The sequence below is a fragment of the Canis lupus genome, chromosome 6, assembly GCF_048164855.1.
Source record: "Canis lupus baileyi chromosome 6, mCanLup2.hap1, whole genome shotgun sequence".
NCBI lineage: Eukaryota > Metazoa > Chordata > Mammalia > Carnivora > Canidae > Canis > Canis lupus.
Window position 1 is genome coordinate 38,736,383 of NC_132843.1, and position 23,409 is coordinate 38,759,791.

The window sequence follows — 23,409 nt, forward strand, 5'->3', positions numbered from 1 at the left end:
GGGGTTTTGCTGTGGGTGTTGTGGGGGGCTCGCTGGGGGCGGGGGCGGGGGTGCGGGTCAGCGGGATCGACGTGGGGGGAGGTGCTCGCCGACGCCCGGCGCGGTGTGTAGCTCCGGGGGTGTTTGGACGGCCTCGAGGACCCGGAATTCCTTGCTCAGACGTGGTCCTAGGACGGCCGGTCAGTTTATCTAGAAAGCCCCGTAGTGAGGGCCGCCGGGGGGCGGGGGCAGGGAGGGCTGGTCTCTGCGGGCTCTGCACCGCGGGCCCGGAGGTGATCCCCTGTGACCGGCCGCCGGGCCGCCCGGTGACTTTTTCCTGTGGGGTCGGTGCCCCTCACGCTGTTGCCTGACTGTCCGCACCGCTCTTCCAGCGCGTTACTTTCACATCTAGAGTCCTTATTAAGCAATATGGTGGTTTCCGTGTTGGCGAACCGTCTGGTGTTCTGGACGCACGTTCACAGGCGCGTTACTAAATGTCTAGTTCATCCAGGCCGCCCCCACAAACTACCGCAGACTTGGAAACAACAGCAATTTACTTCTCACAGTTCTTTTGTTTTGGATCGATTTATTTCCGAGCGGAGGGGAGCGGAGGGGCGGGGGAGACTCTTCAAGCTGAGCCCCGAGCCTGGAGTCCCGGGGCGGGGGGGGGGTGGCGCTGTTCCCGGGATCCGAGATCACGACCTGAGCTGCAACCAAGCGTCGGGTGCTGCAGGGGCGGAGTCGCCAGGCGCCCCTTTTCTGGGCGCTCTGAAGGCCGGAAGCGAGATCCCGGCCTGGGTAGGCTTCTGGGATGGCAGGGGCCTGGGCACCTCCCAGCCGGCTCCCTCCTAGGCACCCCCCCACTCCTGAGCGCCAGTGCGCCCCATACTATCTGCTTGGGCGCTAGGGTGTCACCGAGGGACCCTGGGCGGGCGTTCTCGGTCAGACCTGAGATTCATCCTCGCGGCCCCCCGCAGAGTCGCGGCTACGTGGCGGTCCACTATGTGAGCGTGTCATTTATTCATTCTCCAGCTGTTGAACAGCTCTGCCGTCTCTGTTTTTTTGTTTTTTTTTGGTTTTTTTTGCTATTTCCAACAGTGCTGTTATGAGGAATTGCCTTTTGGTGCTAAAAACTTCTTGGGTCCAATTACCTAGGAGTAGAATTGATGGGTCTTGGGGGTGTTAGTGCTTACCTTCTTATGATACTGCCATCTTTATTCAAAGTGGCTATGCAGTTTACACTTCTGCCCGCATCCGTATTTTCTTCCCTAATGCTTTAGACTTCTGCATTTGGGGCAATGAAATGGGAGTTAAATAGTCTCATCCCAGCTTTCTTGGCACATCCCTGAGGTGAAGCGTCTCGTGTATTTATTGGCCAAGACTTAAGGGATTTCAAGGCAGACGATCAAAAAGGTATGACCACGAGGTGGCAGTCACACACACACACACACACACACACACACACACACACACACACGTTTCTTCTTGCCGGCTCTGACGTATGTGTGCTGAAGTCCCTCACAACTAGACCATGCGGAGACCCTGGGGCATCTAGAAGGAGCGGAGGGCAAGGAAATTCCCAGGTTGTTAGGTGACCTTGCCCTGCAGCCCAGCGGGAAGTCTCTGGGTCAGAAAGCTCTGAAGGGTTTAAATATTTTATTTATTTATTCATGAGAGACAGAGAGAGAGAGAGAGAGTCAGAAATATAGGCATAAGGAGAAGCAGGCTCCATGCTGGGAGCCCAACGTGGGACTGGATCCCGGGACTCCAGGATCACACCCTGGGCTGAAGGTGGCGCTAAACCACTGAGCCACCCAGGGATCCCTGTGTAAACATCTAAGTGTGGTACTTACTGGCAGGCTTTGAGCTTAGAGGTCCCATTCCGGGTATAGAAATAACCGTGGGGCTGTATACAGAGGCCATCTTTGGCTCACTTATAATAGCCAGTTCATGTCTTTTGCTCTTTTTTTTTTTTTTTTTTTTTAGTGAATTGTACCGAACACTACTTCTTTGTTACTTCTGTGTGTTGCAAGTTTCTTCTCTCATATATGGCTTGTCTTTTCACTTTCTGTTTTGATAAATACACGTTCTTAACTTTCAGTTTATAAATGTTTACTGTCTTTTTTCCAACCTTAATATATATTAATTTACTCTTCTAAAAATATTTAGTTTTGTTTTTGACACTTCAATTCTTACGCTCTCTGGAATTTAGTTTATGGTTTTACTTTTTACAAATGACTCCCCTCGCCCAGGTTTGTTTTTATTTATTTGTTTGTTTGTTTATTTATTTATTTATTTATTTATTTATGATAGTCACAGAGAGAGAGAGAGAGGTGCAGAGACACAGGCAGAGGGAGAAGCAGGCTCCATGCACCGGGAGCCCGATGTGGGATTCGATCCCGGGTCTCCAGGATCACACCCCGGGCTGCAGGTGGCGCTAAACTGCTGCGCCACCCAGGGATCCCCCAGGTTTGTTTTTTAACTTAGCCCCACCTTTCCTAACTGTTGTGCCAACGTGGTAATGTATTAACATTAACATGGCTGTACTTCTAAACTGTCTGTTCTACTGTATGATTTGTGGATATTAATGTCTACACTACACTGTTTAATTACCATAGCCATAGAAAAAGTCTTGATTATTTAGCAGGAAAAATCTTCCTTATTTTTCTTCTGCATCTTCTGCGTGGCTATTCTTGGTCCTATATTTTTCCATGCATGTTTTAGAACAAGCTTCTCTGGTTGCACAGACACATACACAAAACTTGTTGGGATTTTAATTGGCATTGCTTTGAATATACAGATCAGTTTGGGTAGAATTTGCACCTTTATGACTCTGAGTCTTAATTCATAGCTATCTTTTTATTAGGTCTTCATTAATGTCTTTTCAGTAAAGGTTTACTATTTTCTGTGTCCACATTTTGCACAGTTTTTGTTGGGTTTATTCCTAGATACCTTTTAAGTTTTGTTGCTGTTGTGATATCCTTTAAATTTACACTTTGTAATAGTTTGTTGCTAGGGTAGAAATAAATAGGAGTTTTGTAATTTGATATTGTATCTAGCCCCCTTGTTGGATACAACAGTTTGTCATTGATTTCGATAAATTGTCCTTTCTTTCTTTCTTTTTTTTTTTTTTTTTGTCCATTCTTTCTAATCATTTGTTTATTGATTCTTTTTGGGTTTTCTATATAAATAATCATATGAAAATAATGTCAGTTCCAGTCATTTTGCTTTTTATTTTCCTTAAAGTATAACACTGGTTAGAACCTCTCCTATAATGTCAATTTTTATTTTCCTTAAAGTATAACACTGGTTAGAACCTCTCCTATAATGTCAATAGAAATGGTGATGCCTTTTTCACATTCTTGATTTGGGCATTCTTTCCTTGATCCTGATTTTTCAAAAGGAAATTTAGAATTATTTTGCAGGCTTTTTTGGTAAGTAAATTTAGAATGATATTTTGGTAGGCTTTTTGTAAATCCCCTTACTCCTAGTTTACTGAAAATTTTTTATTTTGAATGGATATTGAATTTAATCAGTTTGTCTATTGAGATGATCATATTTTTCTCATATTTTAATGTATTAATATGATAAATGACATGTATAGACTTTCTAATATTAAATTATCCTTGCATTTTTAGATTAAACTACATGACCATAGAGTATGACCAATTTTGTATGCTATTGTACTCAGCTTATATGCTGTGTAGGATTTTTGCATTTGTGTTAACGAACAAATGGGCTTGTGATTTTCCTTTTTCATTCTGCCTTCATCTGTGTTGTAAGGCTCAAGGAATAATACAAGGAGTATAACTTTTTAAAGAAATATTTTTTTTTTTTTAGAGAAGGAGCACAAGCAGGGGGAGGGGCAGAGGGAGAAACAGACTCCCCACTGAGCAGGGAACCTTACACAGGACTTGATCCTAGGACCCCGAGATCATGACCTGAGCTGAAGGCAGATGCTTAACTGACTGCACCACCCAGGTTCCCCAAGGAGTATTACTTCTATGTATATATCCTCTGGAAGAATTTGAATAAGATTGGAATGCTCTTTCCTTTCAAGTTCCAGTAGAATTTACCTATCAAACTGTCTGGGCTGGGCATTTTCTGTGTGGGAAGATTTTTTTTTTTAATTTATTTTTTTAAGTAAACTGTGCCCAGTGTGGGGCTCAGACTCATGACCTCAAGACCAAGAATTGCACAGTCTACTGACTGAGCCAGCTGAGTGCCCCTGTGGGAAGATTTTAAAATACTGCTTTCATTTCTTTAATACTTATGGGATTGTTTAGATATCTTATTTCTCCTTGAAGTGGTTTAGTAAGTAATAGATTTCTATGAAATTTTCCATCTCATCTAAGATTTAAAATTTATTGACATGTAGTTGTTGGTAGTGTTCTCTTCTTAATCTCTGCTATGTTTGCAGTTATTTCTCCTTTTTCATTTATGATATGCTTGTAGTAGATTGTGTTACTATTCGTTCAATATTTGCTCCCCTTCTTGTAAGAGGACTAGACATTCCCACCTGTTGTCATGTGATTTGAAGTGCCTCTTGTGTGAGGGATGTGTATGCCCACTCAGCTGACAATGACTCTGGTCAAAGTGTCATCATACACAAGCAGAAACTTTAAAAGATAGCATGTGTGTTTGCCCTAGCTCTCTTGATCTTTCCCTCTTCCATGAAACTAGCACGTCTGTACCTGGGGACCCAGAAGGGAGAGGACATGTGGAGGAAAACCTGATGGTGGATCTGTAGTTGACTTATGCAGCAGGCAAAGAACAAGTGAGATATGGGATTTTTTTTTTAAGATTTTATTTATTTATTTATGAGAGACACAGAGAGAGAGGCAGAGGGAGAAGCAGGCTCCCTGCAGGGAGCCCGATGTGGGATTCAATCCTGGGACCCCAGGATCATGACCTGAGCCAAAGTCAGATGCCCAACCACTGAGCCACCCAGGGATCCCGAGATTTGGGATTTTGTCATTTACCACAGCATATTATAGTGAAAATTGATTGATGAATTATTTATCTATAGCTTCTATTATTTCTTTTCTTAGATACATCATTGCAGATTTATATTATTTTGTTGGACTTTTCACAGAACCAGCTTTCAACTTTCTTGATTTTTCTCTATTTCATTTTTCTATTTCTATTTCATTTCCTTTTTTTTTTTTTTAGATTTTATTTATTTATTCATGAGAGACACAGAAAGAGAGGCAGAGACATAGGCAGAGAGTCTCTCCATATAGGGAGACTGATGTGGGACTCGATCCTGAGTCTCCAGCGTCACTCTCCAAGCCGAAGGCAGACGCTCAACTGCTGAGCCACCCAGGTGTCCCTCTATTTCATTTTCTATTTCTGTTTCTGCTCTTACAGTTATCATCTCTTTCCTTCCACTTTCTTTGAGTTTATTCTGTTTGTTTTCTGCTTAAGTTTTGTTTCTAGTTCATTAATTTTTAGCCTTTCCTCCTTATAGAAAAAGCATTTAAGGAAATAAGTTTCCTTCAAAGCACTACTTTTCATATCCCACAGGTTTGGTTTTGTGTTCAGTGTGGATGGGGCTTGAATTCATGACCTTGAGATAGAGAGTCGTGTACTCCACTACCTGAGCCAGCTAGGTGCCCCTCCCACAAGTTTTGATAGATACTGTTTTCATTATCATTGTTTCATTATCAAGATGTATTTAAGTTTTTTTTAAGATTTTATTTATTCATGAGACACACACAAACACACACACACACACACACACACACAGAGGCAGAGACAGAGGGAGAGGGAGAAGCAGGCTCCATGCAAGGAGCCTGATGTGGGACTCCATCCCAGGTCTCCAGGATCGCCACCCTGGGCTGCAGGCGGCGCTAAACCGCTGCGCCACCGGGGCTGCCCTGTATTTAAGTTTTTATTACGGTTTCTTCTTTGACTCATGAGTTATTTAAAAAGCATGTTCATGTTCTTTAATTTCAAAATCTATGGAAATTTTAAATTCTAAGTCTTTGCATTGTGGTCAGAATGTAGTTTCTGTAATACTCTTCTTTGAAATTTGTGGGTTTCTGTCTGCTTGGATCACCAGTCATAGGTAAAGGCATGTTGCAAAATCTCCCACAGTGGTAGATTTGTTGATTTCTCCTTGTAGTTTTTATCAATTTATACTTTGCATATTTTAAATATATTTCGTTAGGTGCCTATATGTTTAGAATTGTGTTATTATGATTTTTGGTTAATTAAATCTTGTCATTACACTGTTATCTCTATTTCTTTAATGCTCTTTATTTTTTTAAAGGTTTTATTTATTTATTTGTGAGAGACACAGAGAGAAGCAGAGACTGAGGCAGAGGGAGAAGCAGGCTCCCTGTGGGGAGGCTGATGTAGGACTCCATCCCAGGACCCTGAGATAACGTCCTGAGGGGAAGGCAGATGCTCAACCACTGAGCCACCCAAATGTTCCTTTAATTCTCTTTATTTTAAGGCTTATATTGTTTCATCTTAACATGGCCAAACCAACTTTCTTTTAGTGAAAATTTGCTCATAATACCATTTTGATCCTGTTGTTTTCAGCCTAAGTTGTTTTGCTTTATTTTAAAGATTTTATTTAATTCATGAGAGACACAGAGAGAGAGGCAGAGACAGGCAGAGGGAGAAGCAGGCTGCATGTTGGGAGCCCGATGTGGGATTCGATCCCGGGCTTCCAGTATCATACCCTGGACTGAAGGTGGTGCTAAACCGCTGAGCCACCCAGGCTGCCCTGATACTTGATATATTTAGTCTTTGATTCTGTCTTACTTTTTGATTTCTATTTGTTCCACGTATTTTGTTTCTGGATTTTTTTCTTTCTTGCATTCTTATTTTTGGATTCTTTTTTTTTTTTTTTTAAGATTGATTTATTTATTTTGGAGAGAACAAGCGAGTTAGCATGGAGTGGGGAGAGCAGAGGCAGAGGGAGAAGTAGAATCTCAAGTAGGTTCCACACTGAGTGCTGAGTGCAGGGATTGTCTCATGACCCTGAGATCATGACTTGAGCTGAAATCAAGAGTGATGCTTAACTGACTGATCCACCCAGGCATACCTAATTGAGTTCTTTTTGAAACTTTTTTCCTATTCTGTGTTTTTCTTTCTAAAGATTCAGAATGATGCTTCTTTTTTTAGTGATTATTCTTTAAATTTATCATGTATTTTAATTTAACAAGGTCTAAAGTTTAAGCAAAAAGTTGACTCTTCTGGACAGTACATGAGCTCCAATGATACTTTAGCTCTTTGCATATCCCTTCTGATTAATACAGACTGTTATCTAATTTTTTGTTTCTGTCTTTTCTAACTCCACGAATTGGCCATTATCATATGTTTGTTTGAGTTCATACACAGAGAAAGAAGTAGAGCCAGTATGCAGATGTGTTTACAAACTAGCTGCCACTTTAGTGCAAGGGTGATAGCTCAGTCTTATGGGGCCATCCTCCAAGAAGCCAGGTAAAATGTCTCAGGAAAGTCTGCTTGGGGGATTATTTTAAAGATATCTTCAATCATTCAATAAACTCTCTTGGGGAAAGAAAAGAGGGATTTTCCTACAGACTCCTGTTGTGAGGGTTCATTCTCCTGCCCTTCTGTGCTTGTTCATGTGTCCTTTGGCATCTAATGATTCAGCAGCAAGGGGTAGCCACAGGGCAGAGGTCCGATGGTGTTGGTGTGGACAGAGGCCCATCAGTATGCACCTGCGTGAAAGTGCTTGGAGTCCTGCATAAGTGGTCCCGGCGTGGTGGCTGGAGCTGAAAATTAAGGGTTCTGGTGAAAGGTGAGGTCAAGAGACCCTGAAGTAGAGCACATGAGAAGAACTAAAGAGGGAAAATGTTCTCAAAGGAAAGAACAGCATTTCAGAGGCACAGATGTGGGAGAAAAAGCACTAGTGCTTTAAGAGATGCTGGAATAGCAATTTCTCCAAATGAGGATTCTCTTTGTGTGAACTTTTGTAAATGTGTTTTTACTTTTATGAGCGTTTTTTTAAAAGATTTTATTTATTTGAAAGAGAGTGAGAGAGAGTACAATCTGGGGAAGGGAGAAGCAGACTCTCCACTGAGTGGGGAGCCTGATGGGGGGCTTGATCCCAGGACCCCAGGGTCATGACTTGAGCTGAAGGTAGACACTTCACTGACTGAGCCACCCAGGTGCCCCAACTTTTATGAGACTTTTCTGTATTCTGAGGTTGGGTATACATGAGTTTGAACCCCTAGTGTTGGGAATAACTAGAAGTAGAGAAAGCAGGCTGCTGGGAGTGTGTGTGGGCACAGATATTTCTGCTGTGGTGGTTTGGGAGAGACAAAACGAAAGCAAAGCAAAGTCTTTGAAGTGGCCTGTCTCAGCAGCCCTCCAGGAACGTTACTAAATATGTTAGGACATCTAAGAGAGCCAGATCAGAGTGTTCTCTTATTTTCTGATGGGTTCTTTAAGTTATTACTGGCAGAAGAATTTTTCATTTGAGAGGAAGTTTGAGAAATACCTGAGTGCTCTTAAGGGCTTCCTTTTTCAGACTCATTGGGGTAGGTAGAATAAATAAAAATCATGCAGACATGTCTCAAACCACGTTGTATCAGGTCAAGCACAGTTAGAAAGGCTGGGTGAAGTATTTCTAGCATGTCTGTCTGAAAGCATGGAAAGCATGTGTGGGCCAAGATGCTGCAGGAGAGGGGGTCCCATGGAGCAGACCTACACTCGGTCTCGTTTGAGCTCTCTGCCCATTCTAGTGTCGAAGCTGAGAGGATGAGAAGAGCTTCTGGAAATTTCACAAGGGAGATGATACATGGAGCTCAGGGCTCATCAGTGAGAAGGGGTCCCAGGAAACACCCCAGGTTGGACCCAGAAGTAATGATGAACAAAACAGCCTCCTTTCACAAATACTGGAATCTAGCTGGAATCAAACCCAATCTCAGGTTTATTCAGGTGGTTTGCCACTGTCCTCATCCCTCCTATAAACAAGAATAAATTCTCTCTAGGTGAAGACAGTCTAGTACTTCAAATGATCTCTATACTTTTTTTTGTACATGAGGTCTAGCACTTCATGAAAAATAGATCTATAAAACAGGAACTTTTACCAAAACTTTGGAGACCAATTGCATAAGGAGGGAGTCCTTCAGGAGATGCAGATTCTAGAGTTATCACACCCAGACTGTAAGATAACTGTAATTCATATGTTTCAGAAATTAAATTACAAGATGGACAATTTCAGGAGAACCAGAAACTATAATATGAGAACCAATGGAAGCTCTAGAACTGAACAATATCATGATGGACACTAATAATAACAGATGGGTTTAATCATTGGTCTGCATATACAAAATAAAAGAATGCAAATGTAGTAACATTAATAGTCCATAAAGGAGATTTTAATGTCAAGAGCAAAATAGAAAGAAATGAAAAAGGTTACTTCATAATGATAACGAGGTCAGATCATTAAGATAGAAAAATAAAAAATAAATAAATAAATAAAAGAAGATAGAACAATATATAATTAGCAAATATCTAAGAACAAAGTGTCAGAATATATAAAGCAAAAACAGTGGACTGACTACAGTGAGAGAGAAGTTGTCCATTATAGTTGGAAGCTCCAACATAGCTCTGCCATTCACCAGAAGGCAAGGCCTAGTAGGTGGATGTCCTGCAACAGCTGCAGGACACACGTACTTTCAAGTGCTGAAACATTCACCAGAGTTGGCTACATGTTCGACCATAAAGCAATTCAGCAATTGTTGAATGACTGGGATCAAACAGAACATCCCCTGGCTGCAGTGGGATTAGTTTAGAAATGAGTAACACACAAGAACTGAAATACCCCAAATGTTTAGAAATCAAGCAACACCTGAACACCTGATGGAGTGATCCAGTCACAATGGAGATGAACACATTTTTTTTTTTTTTTTTATGATAGTCACACAGAGAGAGAGAGAGAGAGGCAGAGATACAGGCAGAGGGAGAAGTAGGCTCCATGCACCGGGAGCCCGACATGGGATTCGATCCTGGGTCTCCAGGATCGCGCCCTGGGCCAAAGGCAGGCGCCAAACCACTGCGCCACCCAGGGATCCCTGAACACATATTTTGAACGAAATCTATTGAAAATACCTAAGCTTATATGATGCAGAAAAAGCTGTGCTTGCTTAGAGGGAAATTTATAGCCTTACAATCGATCATTTATCAATGAAATATAGACTGTCTACCATATATTGGGTATATACCACAATATACAAAATAGGAAAAAAGAAAGGCGGGACGCCTGGGTGGCAGGCTCAACAGTTGAGTATCTGCCTTCAGGGTGTGATCTTGAGGTCCTGGGATCGAGTCCCACATTAGGTTCTTTGTGTGGAGCCTGCTTCTCCCTCTGCCTGTGTCTGCTTCTCTCTCTCATGAATAAATAAATAAAATCTTTTTTAAAAAAAGGAAAAAAAAAGCTGAAAATTAGTGATATAAGTATCCATCTCAGGGAGTTAGAAACAGAGCAACAAACTAAACACAGAAGGTAGAAGGAAGGAGATAATACAAAGTACGATGAAGCAGAACACAAGTTCACAACAGATTCAGTAAAGGTACAAGTTGGTTCTTTGAAATAACTGATAAAATAGAAAAAGCCCTGGTCAGACATCAAGCACGGAAGAGCGGAGGCACAAATAGCCAGCGCAGAAAATGGAACAGAGCTGTGAGTTTTCAAAAGGTCCCAAGAGATCTAACGTGCATCTAAGGCAGAGGACCTCAGTTATGGGGTGATCTGCAGAACCCCTTGTGTTGGCATCTTTGGATTCCTGTCTCTCTTGAGCTCTCCAGATTCCGTCGGCAAAGAATCTTCCAGTTTCCTTCCCAGAGGTGTCAACCTGGTTGATAGCTTTCTGGAAACTAAGCAGAAGAGGGCTGGGGGTGGGGGTGGGGTATCTTACTATTCAAAAAAGAAGCCCTCACTTTGTCCTTCTGTCCTCCTACCAGAAGTGCTCACCCTCTGGTGGACCTGGTGACCCCAAGACACCAAAGCCCCGGTAGGAAGGGAGCACACTGCGGCTCCATCAGGATCTCATTTAGCCCCACTCTTACCCTCTCCCACAGCGGCACCCCCACCCTGGGCCCTGGCTGCCGAGTTTGGGGGGATGGTGCACATCTGCCTCCTCACATGTATTTTCTCCACATCTGTCTCACCTTTCAACTTTGCCATTCTGTCATTCATCGCCTAGACGTTTTTAATTACAACGAGGTCACATCTGTCAAAATCTGGTGTTTCCTGTTTAGCTGGTCCATCTCAGTCTGTCCTCCCTGCCCCCGCCCATTGCAAGGGTCACACTCACCTGTCATTGACGACCACAAACTAAGTCTCCACAGATTACATTTTTCAGACTCTGGGAGGTTCCAGGGATGCTGAGACCTCACCTCTCTCACTGCTGCTCTCTCTACCCTTCAGGGCGGATGTGACCCACCATTCCTTCCTACATCCTGAATCCTTCATCCTTTCAAAGTGCTCACCACAAATGGTACTACACATGTCGTCCTACCATGTTCCTTTGCTTTACTTAACCCATGTTTCCTTATAGCTCCACACCACTTTTAGAAATATAAAGGACATTCATTGCATTTTGTTGTTTGTGAAAATAACATACGGTCTTACCTGAAAATTTATCCTATACAGAAAAACAGAAACGTAATTTACTTCTACTTCTACCACTCAGAGAGATGCTTTGGAAGTAGGGAATCCAATTTCTGCTTTGGCGTGTCCCATGTGCCCTGAGGTCTCTTCTCACGGCAGACCCCCCTTTCTGGGAGGAATGTGTCTGAGGAGGTGAGACTGGGCTGCTGCCTGCAGCGGAGCAGAGGGGTTAGGGGAGAGGAAGCACTTCCTCCTGAGTGCTATCATCCCCATCCCGATCCCAATCCTGGGGGTTGTGTGAGGCTGAGGAGAGGCCTTACACAGGCTATCTAGGCGAGGGGCGAGTGAGCCCAGCGGGAAGAGATGAAGGTGAGCCTGACCTGTCCTCGAGCCTCACCTTGTACCAGCATTCTATTGGCCTTCATTTGAATTTGACAGAAACAAAACAAAATTGAAAGTGGAAGAAATACTGACCTTGATTGAGATAAAGCCTTCTTTGAAACATAATTTCTAAAAGATCCTTTAAAGTTAAAGAAGACATACAATGAAAACATTTCAAGGTGGAGGTAAGTGTGCTTTGTGGTTTAATGTGAAGTGTGTCAATGAACAGAAGGTCATGTTTCCAGAACAGTTTAACCAATTGTCTCAAAAACTAAGCCATCTTTGAGGTCTAAGCAGTCAAGTAACCAAACGTATTCCTTCACATTTTTGTTTTAAAGCAGAACAAACATTTTTGAAATGTAAAAATGTAAGCGCTAGGCCTGCCTTTAGGGTCACTCTAAGTTACTAGGGGAGAAATTCATGAGGAGACGGAGCTCTAAGCAGAATATTTTTTTATGTAAAAAAAAAAAGTAATCCCAAACAGGAGAAGTCATGGCAGCGTTGGGCTGAAAGATTCAAACTGCACTTGCTCACTGCACACAGTACCTTCTTGGTGTTAGGAGGCTCTCCTGTCCTCAGCCACTGTAGATTAAAGCCAGTTTTTTTTTTTTTTTTTAAGATTGTATTTATTTATTCATGAGAGACAGGCAGAGACACAAGCAGAGGAAGAAGCAGGCTCCATGCAGGGATGTGGGACTCAATCCGGGAACTTCAGGACCACGCCCTGAGCCAAAGACAGACACTCAACCTTTGAGCCACGCAGGTGTTCCCCTAAAGCCAGTTCTTTTTTTTAAAGATTTTATATATATATAAAGAGAGAGAGAGGCAGAGGGAGAAGCAGGCCCCATGCAGGGAGCCTGATGTGGGACTCAATCCCAGGTCTCCAGGATCACACCCCGGGCTGCAGGTGGCGCTAAACTGCTGCGCCACCGGGGCTGCCCAAAGCCAGATTACGTTCTCTGTATCCAATTTTTTCAATGTGCCCCAATGGTTATGAAACACAATTCTTCTTAGAGTCTTCAGAATCTTTGGAGGAACATGTAAGCGAATTTAGCTGCTGGCACCAAAATATTCCCCAGTGCACTTCCTTCCAGGAGGAACCATTTTGTGTATCTTCTGTTGGAAGACATGTAGTTATCACAATGAAGAGCCCATCTTAAGTCTAATAGCATAGTTAATACAAGTAAAACATGTTTTACAGAGCTCTCCTCCCAGCCCAAGGATGCAGGATGCTTCCCAATGGAAGTGTGACCTGTTTAGGGTTCCATCGGTTTTTATTTATTTATTTATTTATTTATTTATTTATTTATTTATTTATTTATTTAGTTCCATCAGCTTTGAAGGATTGTCCCCAAATGGGCAGTCATGTGTGGCTTCAGGGAGGCCCGTGCTCAGCAGTTGTTATCAGCCCACAATGCCAGGTGAGGAAGTATTCACACTTGTGTCCCTTGGGCCGAGTCAGCTATGCTGAGCATCCTTTTCACCATAAGCTTCCCTATGGCTCTATAATAAATGGAGTAGAACATGTCACTGGGTGAGTATAAAAATTGTGGTTATATCTGTCCTTGTTTATTTCTTGTTCTCCACCCCAGCAAATATTTATGTTCTGTTTCCCAACTGGCCAGTTCCCTTGGATAACTGAGAAGAGATTTCTGTAGACAGGCAAAGGTGAAGGGCAGTGTGCTGGTGTCGAGGGTCTGATGGGTGCCCCTGGGGACCCTCCAAGGCCACATCCTTAAATTGCCAGGGTCTCGGTATCCGCACCGCTATAACTACTATAATAATATCCTTTGTGCTCACCTCATAGAGTTGTTGGGAGGAGTGCATAAAATAATAGGAAAGGCCTTTGGGAGTGAAAGGGGCCAGACAGAACTGTTGCCTGTCACCCATGAGCATCTGAGCTGTTTATGAAATGTTCCTTCGTTCATTCTAACTTTTGCTCCTAATCACCAAAATCCCCCAATCTAAGACTTAACCACTTCCTGCGGGTTCAATAGTGAGTTCCTTACTCAGCCCCTGGGAACACCACCACTGCTACTGCTGCCACCAACGTACAAATCCAGTTCATGGGACATGAAAATATGCAGTGTCAGACATCTAGGGATGATGTTTCCCTATGGACTTGGACGTGGGGGTGAGCCACAGGCCTCCCTCCTCACCTGCTGCTTCTGGTCATTGCATTTCGACAGGCAGCATGCGGCGTACTAGAGGGGGAGTTGTCCTGCTGCCTTGTGGTGCTGCAGTTTTCCTCACTGCAGGTTTGGTCAGGGCTCCCCTTCTGCCCACACTGCAGCTTCAGTGGGAGGTGATATTGCTGTCTTCGAGGACAAGCCAGGGAACCACTCCGTTTCCTATTTGGCCACTGGCCTGCCACCCTGGGGAGTACAGTTTTCTGGTTAAACACTGGCTTCCCAAAGTGGCTGGGCATGTGGCCACTTTGCTCATAGTCACCTTTAATCCATCCCCTTGGGATAGGGATTGAGGCTTTGAGATACCATGTAATAATTGCAAAGCAATATGTCATATACAGGAATAGACAAATGTAAGCTCTCTATGAAGAAAATTGAACAATGTGATCGAACGATCATTTTTCAAAAAAGGATGAAACGTGTTCATGGATAGGGCAACCCCATCACGTCAGTTGCAATTCCAACAAAATCCCCTTCTTCCTCTCACTGGTCCTGCTGTGACTCCAAACACAAGCCCCCAGCTCTGCCAACTTCTCTTTCATCCACCACTCTCACTGATTTAAATGTGTTTCAGGCTCCCACTTCCCTCCCAAATTACCAAAACTCCTCTTCACTGTTGCATCTCTGCACCCCATCTTCCCACAGCGTGGCCATATGACTTCCCGAGCCCTTGTGTGGACACGCACCCTGCTCGTGACTGTCCAGTGGTCTAGCATCATCCTCAGGATAGAGCCCAGACTGCACAGTGAGACCCCCAGGTGCCTCCCCCTCCTGCTCCACTTACCCCGACAGACAGCTCTGTGGCCCTAGCTCCTTATGCCGGGTTCACTTCTTCCTGCCCGCCTCACCCCTTCCTTCCTCCTTCCCTCTATCACCCCGTGAGCTCCTGCTGACTATTCACAACTGAACTACTCTGATCCATCCAGGAAGTTCTCCTCTGTCTGCCACATGGGGATGATTATCCCTCTAGTATATGGATTTGGTATCTGTCTGGAGGCAGGTAGGGTTATCACATATCCTAGTTTGTGCCTATGTCTGGTTGGTGGCCAACAAATGTGGAGACCAGTTGCAGCCCTGCGTAGTTTAATAGGATTAACCAGAGGGATGCCTGGGTGGCTCCATGTTTGAGCATCTGCCTTCTGCTCAACCACGTCGGTCGCGACCCCAAGGTCCTGGGATCGAGTCCTACATCGGGTTCCCCTCAGGGACCCTGCTTCTCCCTCTGCCTGTGTCTCTGTCTCTCTCTCTCTCTCTGTCTCATGAATAAATAAATAATCTTTAAAAAAATAATAGGATTAACCACCAAAACTGCATTAATGTGACTTGAACTCCAGGAAGTCGTGCCCAGGAAGATGAAGTAGCAAATAGCTTCGTTGCGTGTTTCAGGCACTTAGAGAATCTATGCATCTGAATGTGGACTGCCCAGCAGGTCCTCTTAGGGTCAGGGCACCTCTCACAGCTCAGATTACTCAACAGCTTGTTGGAGGCCTGTTAACATCTTGAGGTTCCCTTCCAACACCAGCATTCCTCTGCTTACCAACCCTGACTGTGAGGTCACGATTCTGGTCAATCCTGATCATTCTGGAAACCAGCCTCCGAACCTTGACTAGCACCCATGGCTGCCCTCCTAAGACACTACTGGGGAAGCAGTTTGTTGGAACACGAGTCACCCTTCCCACATCAGGCAACATCATTTTGATGATCTCTTTGAAGAATCAGTAGTCGACACCCCTTTTCACTCTGAAAACAATCCCAGTTTGGGTGATAAATTAAATGATTCCCATTATAAATATTGTTATATTTATAATACATATAATATTTATTATATTATATATAATATTTATTGTTCTCATTTAATCTTTATAATAACCTCACAGAGGAGATATTACTATGCTGTGCTTGTACAGATACAAGCATGAAGACCAAAGTTCAGGAACCGATCCAAGATCCTATAAGTACTGTAAGAGACTGGGTTACAACCCAAGGAATCTAACTCCAGAACTGGTGTTCTTTTTTTTAAAAAAGTAGTTTTCCTTTTTATTTTAAAATCACAAATGTACAGAGAAGTTAAAAGTACAAAGCCCTCCTCCCCAACATTGCAGGGTATGTTGTCACTCTGATGCCCCATTCCCTCCAAAACATCAGCATTTGCCAGGACGTTCTGCACAACTGCTACATGGCTGTGCAGGTTGGGAGGTTGACGCTGACAAAGACCCACTGTCTGAGTGTCAGATCTTTCCCATTTTGCTGGTTATCCTGGTCACTGCTACCGTGATCTGCAGAGCTGGAGTCCGGGTCAGATCAGATCTCACGACTTTCCTCAGGCTTCCCTTGCCTGTGGTGACCTTGACCTGTTTGGAGATTCCTGGGTACTTTGTGCAACAAGCCTCCCGGCATGTTTGTCTGCCATTTGTGTAGATGCGGGGTGGCAAGGTGGTGCTGCACCCCCAGGGCTCCCTGTCTCAGGGGACAAGTTTCAGATTCATTCTTTATGATAATGGGTGCTTCCCTCACCTGACTCAGGTGGTGTCTGCCGGGCCATTTCCCTGTAAAGCCATTCTTTTCCTGTTTGTAATATTTCATGGGGCAGTGTTTCATTTGATTTTGGATTATTGTTGTTTTGACTTTCTTCCTACCGCACCCCCAGCTTTCCTTAAGTATAATTGGCAAAAAGAAAGTGTGTGTATTTAAGCCACTTGTGTGATGTAATTTGGTACAGGATATATGTTGATGCAGGAACACTGTGTGAGGTGGTTGCCACGATCCATCACCTCCCACTGTTACTGCTCCAGGAGTGGGGCACAGTCAGGTCAGGGCTGCTCTCAACACACAGAAGCCATATAACACTGCCTTAATTATCCTGGAATTCAAGAAAAAGAAAAAAAAACAAAAAAACAAAAAAAACCCCTGAGCTACTCTCAGATTTTGAGTACATAATACGGGGTTACTAAGTATGGTCACTGTGCTCCACATCACCTTCCAGAATGTACTTGTCCCACGGAACTGAGCCCTTGTGGCACCTGGCCCATCCTTTCAGGGTTGTTGCACTCAGCTGCTCGTCCTCCACACATCCTGAATGGTCACAAATGACTCCCGGCTGGAGAAAGGCCCAGGGCCTGTCCACACCATGTCTCTTTACCCGGCCAATCCTTAGCCTGTTTGCACATCTTGGGTATGGTGGACGTGGGAGGGCACACGTGTCATCAAGATATGGATGCTTCCATTGGACACGTACTCAGGAATGGGAGCAAGGTCATGGGGTAGGTCTCATCTTCATTTTTTGAGGAACTTCCATATTGTTTACTACACCAGTTTGCATTCTGTGGAGCAGTATGCAAACATTCCTTCCTCAAACATTCCATTCATTTATTTACTTACATAGCTTAGATTCATGTTTCCTATTTTATTCAATGGGTTGTAATTTGCTACTTCATTATTTATTTTGATGTACTGATTTTTCTAGTTTTGGCCTCGTATTCAAGATGCCTTCAAATTCTCCTGACACTCTCTTGTTCTTGCACACATTTTGTTGCTTTGGTGGAGAGAGAAGTATCTTTTACTTATCTGAAAGACTGAATTAGGTATATGTGCAACTTAAGTTTATTTATTTATTTTTTAAGACTTTATTTATTCATGAGAGACACAGAGAGAGGCAGAGACATAGGCAGAGGGAGAAGCAGGCTCTATGCTGGGAGCCCGATGTGGGACTCGATCCCAGGACTCCAAGAACACGACCTGAGCTGAAGGCAGATGCTCAACTGCTGAGCCACCCAGGTGTCCCATGTGCAACTTAAGTTAACTGCATTCACTCAAAGGGTGGAATTTTGTGTTAAAATGAAGTATCCACAGAGTAATTGAACAGATACAGACGAGGGCACCAATTTATCAATGGAGTGCTTGCCAAGTGTCTTACATCAGGAGAAATGAATTGGTTCCATGCTTTTCTCCATCAGGAGACTGTAATTAAAAATTGAAGGTTTGAATAGCATTTTTTGTCACTCTTATTTTTTAGTTTATTTCAAAAAAAATCTGTGTATTTGTTGTTCTGTGAAATTTTATTGATAGTTCTGCAAATTCTCTGCTGCCCTAAGGGAACACATTGCATAAGTGAGCAGTTTCTCCAGGCTCTTTATGGTGAGCATCTCCCCTGCTTGGCTCCTGCACCCAGTACATAAGCGATTTGCTTGCAGGCTTGTCTCATCCATGAGCCTTTGGCCAGTTCCCAGGGCAGGGGCTCTGATGTGCACACCCCTGTAGCTGCCTGGACCCAGTCTGCGGCCTGGCCCAGCAGTGCTGGTTGTGTGGCCAGGTGGTCATGGCTCTGTCTCGCTTCTGCCCACAGGATGGCAGCATCTAGTCAAGGCTTCAGCCCCATCAGTGGCCTGGCTATTTGGGAATCTGAAATTACCTGGTTTCTCCCTGAAATGAAGAGAGTACTGAAGTACTTTTCCTGTAAGGAAACCCTCCATAAAATAACACACATTGTTACCTGTCCATACTCTCTTCCACCTGCTTCCAGGAAGATGACCTCTTTCGGGTGAGTTAGGTGGTGGTTTTGGGCTTGGCATCCATTCTGGAGTGACTCTCTGGGGCTAGAGTTTGTAGTAGCTAAAACTGAGCTAGCAGGCTGAAATCACTAGCTCATTTCATGCACAAGTCATTAGGTGCAAAGAATTGTTATTTAAAGAGGTATGAAGATACCAACTATGGAGCACTTGCTATATGTTGTGTGCTTTGAACCAGGGGCTGTCGTGTGTGAGTGATTGGGCATCCCGGTCACCCGGAGGACTGGTTCATCTCATGCTACTGGCCCATCCCCACGGCTTCTGAGCTGAAGGTGTGGTAGGATGGGGCCTGAGAATTTGCATTTTGTCAAGTTCCCAGGTGCCCCTGACGCTGTTTTAAGCAGCCCTTTGACATAGGCATTACTGTCTGTTTTGCAGACAAGCAAACAGGCACAGAAGCTTAGCTACTGGCCCTAACCCGGGAAGGGGGACCTGACGCGAAGACTCTGTTCAGCTCCACCCCAAGCCCTGGCTATGTCCACTGCACCATTCTCTAGGGAAAAGGGAATAAATCTGTACTTGGGGGATTTTTGGAATCCTATGGCTCCAAAAATATGGTAACAATGCCCCCATTCCAGTGATGCATTTAATTTTTAAGAGTTTAGCCACAGCAGTCAATCTTTGTGATTCCTCATGCTCAAGGGATGAAGGAGGCTGTTGAAGCAGAATAGGCAGATGCGCTTGTGCATGAAGGGACATGATGCTTTGCACTAACTCATTTAAAATTAAAATGTCTTTGGAAACAAAATATCGATGTTATAGGTATTTTAATCACCAAACTCCAACTTTGAAACTAGAATAGGACATGAAAAAAAGGCACAAGTAAGTAATTATAAAATCTATTAGCTTGCCATGGAGAGAGAAGACACAGTTTGTCCATGGAAATAAATAAGAAAAGAAAAGCTGGTCAGCTTTCTCTAGGAGTGAATCAGCAAATCCACGACTCAGCTCCAGGCTCTGGCAGTTGAGTCTTGGGTGTGTCCGCCCATGGTTTACGAGAACCTGTTCTGTATTTATTAGGCACAATGGTCTCTAACCCGCCCTCTCCTCCCCACCATCCGGTTTAATTAGGTTTAAAAAATTAAATCTGACCTCTCAGAGGCAGGGATGGGTTTTATTCTAAATGTGAAGAGGGCTGGGACACAGAGGAAAAGGAAGGAGAGAGATGCTCTTGGCTAGGTTTCCAGCCTGGCCTCCTCCCTTTGGCCAGGCTCCTGCTTGGCCTGTTTCTTCTCTGCAGTAGGGTCTCACCTGTCTGGTCCAAATCCAACAGGCTTGCTCACCCTGGGCTTTAAAATGCAGCCAAAGAGGCCTTCCTAATGGTTTGTGGAGGGGCAGAGGTGGGGCCTCTGGGGACTTTTACATTTAGAGAGGATACCATCGTGCCGCCCAGCCCCAGGTGAGGGTCACCTGCTCCCTCAGATAGCTGTCTCTACAGAGAAACTTGGTTATTACAACCTGTGTGTTCTGCGCTTCCAGAGCCTGCCCCAAGTCTGAGGGCTTCTGAATGTTCCTTGCAAAGAGTCACAGTGAAGCACACAGCACAGAGCAGTCCCCCAAGGAGCAGTGTCACAGGGATGACGAAAAGCATCTCCCACTGCAGCTCACCCGGGGCCACAGGTCTGGGGCTGGGCCTCAGGCCTTCGCCCTTACGCACTGCACTTCCCAGGGACTATGAGCTCACAGGGAAACACGGAGGCTTTGGAGAAAAGACGCCATAAAGGAAGACTGTCAACTGAGGAGCTCCTCATAACAGACAAAGCAAAAATAACGTATGAAAGTATTCTTCTGTCTGGAGGTTGGGAGCCATGGCTTCATGGGCTGCGACAATGGGGTGTGATCCTGACTCCTGGTTTTCCTTTCCGATCAGCTGAGCTCCCCCTCTGGTCTGCCAGTCCTCAGGAGCTCGGAGCTCAGGGGCTCTGCTGGGTGAGGCCAGGGACTCCGAGCTCCTTCCAGGTTTCCCCCGCAAGGTGAGAGAGCTGCAGTTCTATCACTTCCAAGTACTGGGGGATGGTTCTTCTTCAATAAATTCCGTTTGTGCTGCTGTTGCCTTGACCATTTGCCTCCCCAGACTCCCCTGGGTGAGCAAAGACTCCAGGAGTCCCCCACCTGCCTCCTCTATTGGACACGTCTGCCTTAAAAAAAAAAAAAAAAAAAGCCAGGGGCACCTGAGTGGCTTGGTTGGTGAAGCACTGGCCTTCAGCTGAGGTCATGATCTCCGGGTCCTGGGATCCAGTCCTGTGTCAGGCTCCCTGCTCAGTGGAGAGTCTGCCTCCAGACTCTGCCCCTCCCCCTGAGCTTGTGCTCTCTCTCTCTAAAATAAATAAATCAATCTTTAGGAATAAAAAAGAATTACCATACGACCCAGTAACTTCACTTCTGGATATTTACCCAAAGGAAACAAAAATATTACCTGGAAAAGATATTTGCACCCTTGTGTTCACTGCAGCATTACTTATCACAGCCAAGACTTTGAAATAACCCAGGTGTCCACTGGTGGAAGACTGGATAAAGAAAATTCTAGACACAATGGAATGTTGTTCAGACATCGAAAAGAAGGAAGTCCTACCCCTACCATTTGCGACCACGTGGTTAGATCCTGAGGCCACCACACTCGGTGAAGGAAGTCAGGGAAAGGCAAATACCCCATGGTCTCACATATGGAATTGAAACAAAAACCAAGCCAAACCCCAAACTACCAAGCTCAGAGATACAGAGAACAGATTGGTGGTGGCAGAGGTATGGTTTGTGGGTGAGTGGGATGGGTCAAGACAGTCAAAGGAAACCCATCCTCAGTTAGGAAGTAAGCCAGCCCTGGGCACGTGAGGGCCAGCATGGGGGCCATGGCTGGTGGCAGCTCTTTCAGATGTGAGAGTCACGGAGAGAGCCGATCTGGAAAGTTCGCATCTCAAGAAACAAAATTGTAACAACATGGGGTAATGGGTGTTGAGTAGACTTGTGTCTATTTCACATTGTACACAAATACTGAATTACTATGCTGAACACCTCAAACTGATATGTTGTATGTCAATTATACCTTCATAAAAATTAATTAAAGGAGGAGGGGCAAGATGGCAGAAGAGTAGGGTCCCCAAGTCACCTGTCTTCACCAAATTACCTAGAAAACCTTCAAATTACCCTGAAAATCTATGAATTCGGCCTGAGATTTAAAGAGAGAACAGCTGGAACGCTACAGTGAGAAGAGTTCGGCTTCTATCAAGGTAGGAAGACGGGGAAAAAGAAATAAAGAAACAAAAGGCCTCCAAGGGGGAGGGGCCCCGCGAGGAGCCGGGCTGAGGCCGGGGCGAGTGTCCCCAGGACAGGAGAGCCCCGTCCCGGAGGAGCAGGAGCTGCACCGACCTTCCCGGGCGGAAAGGGGCTCGCAGGGAGTTGGAGCAGGACCCAGGAGGGCGGGGATGCCCTCGGGCTCCCTGGGACACTAACAGACACCTGCGCCCCGGGACAGTGCGCCGAGCTCCCTAAGGGCTGCAGCGCGCATGGCGGGACCGGAGCAGCTCGGCGGAATCGGGCGAAGGAAGAGGCTCCGTGCGGAGGGGGCTGCGCGGTTCCAGGAGCAGCTCGGAGGGGCTCGGGCGGAGGGGGCTCGCGGCCGGGAGCGCGAATCCAACAGCGCAGGCCCCGGAGCACAGGGCGCCGGGACACAGCCCAGGATCCGGCCTCCCCCGGGACAGGCAGAGGCCGGGAGGGCCCAGGACAGCAAGGACGCTCCTGCCCCGAGCTGAGCAGATCAGCGGCCCCGCCCTGGAGCCTCCAGGCCCTGCAGACGGAGACCTCCGGAGTTCCTGCCGGAGCTGAATCCAGGGCTGCAGAGCTGGCCCCGCCACTGGGGCTGTTGCTCCTGGGGCCTCACAGGGTAAACAACCCCCACTGAGCCCTGCACCAGGCAGGGGCACAGCAGCTCCCCCAACTGCTAACACCTGAAAATCAGCACAACAGGCCCCTCCCCCAGAAGACCAGCTAGACGGACAATTTCCAGGGGAAGCCAAGGGACTTAAAGTACACAGAATCAGAAGATACTCCCCCGTGGTTCTTTTTTTCTTTCTTTCTTTCTTCTTCTTCTTCTTCTTTTTTTTTTTTTTTTTTGTTGTTTTGTTTTGCTTTTTGATTTGTTTCCTTCCCCCACCCCCTTTTTTTCCTTTCTTTCTTTTTCTCTTTTTCTTCTTTCTTTTCGTTTTTTTCTTCCTTTTTTTTCCTCTTTCTCTTTTCTTTCCTTCTTTCTCTCCTCTCTTTTTCTCCTTTTCCCAATACAACTTGCTTTTGGCCACTCAGCACTGAGCAAAATGACTAGAAGGAAAACCTCACCTCAAAAGAAAGAATCAGAAACAGTCCTCTCTCCCACAGAGTTACAAAATCTGGATTACAATTCAATGTCAGAAAGCCAATTCAGAAGCACTGTTATACAGCTACTGGTGGCTCTAGAAAAAAGCATAAAGGACTCAAGAGACTTCATAACTGCAGAATTTAGAGCTAATCAGGCAGAAATTAAAAATCAATTGAATGAGATGCAATCCAAACTAGAAGTCCTAACGACGAGGGTTAACGAGGTGGAAGAAGGAGTGAGTGACATAGAAGACAAGTTGATAGCAAAGAGGGAAACTGAGGAAAAAAGAGACAAACAATTAAAAGACCATGAAGATAGATTAAGGGAAATAAACAACAGCCTGAGGAAGAAAAA

At 45.0% G+C, this 23,409-nt stretch overlaps 1 long non-coding RNA gene across 2 annotated transcripts; it reads left to right on the forward strand.

Moving 5' to 3' along the window:
- The first annotated feature begins 58 nt into the window (after positions 1–58).
- LOC140635273 (uncharacterized) lies at positions 59–21,120 on the forward strand. 2 transcript variants are annotated; one of them, XR_012032633.1, is made up of 3 exons: positions 59–179; positions 18,488–18,682; positions 20,190–21,120. It is a non-coding gene; the product is annotated as an uncharacterized lncRNA (long non-coding RNA). The 2 variants fall into 2 exon arrangements; XR_012032631.1 differs by lacking the exon at positions 59–179 and adding an exon at positions 13,281–13,377.
- Positions 21,121–23,409: the final 2,289 nt, after the last annotated feature.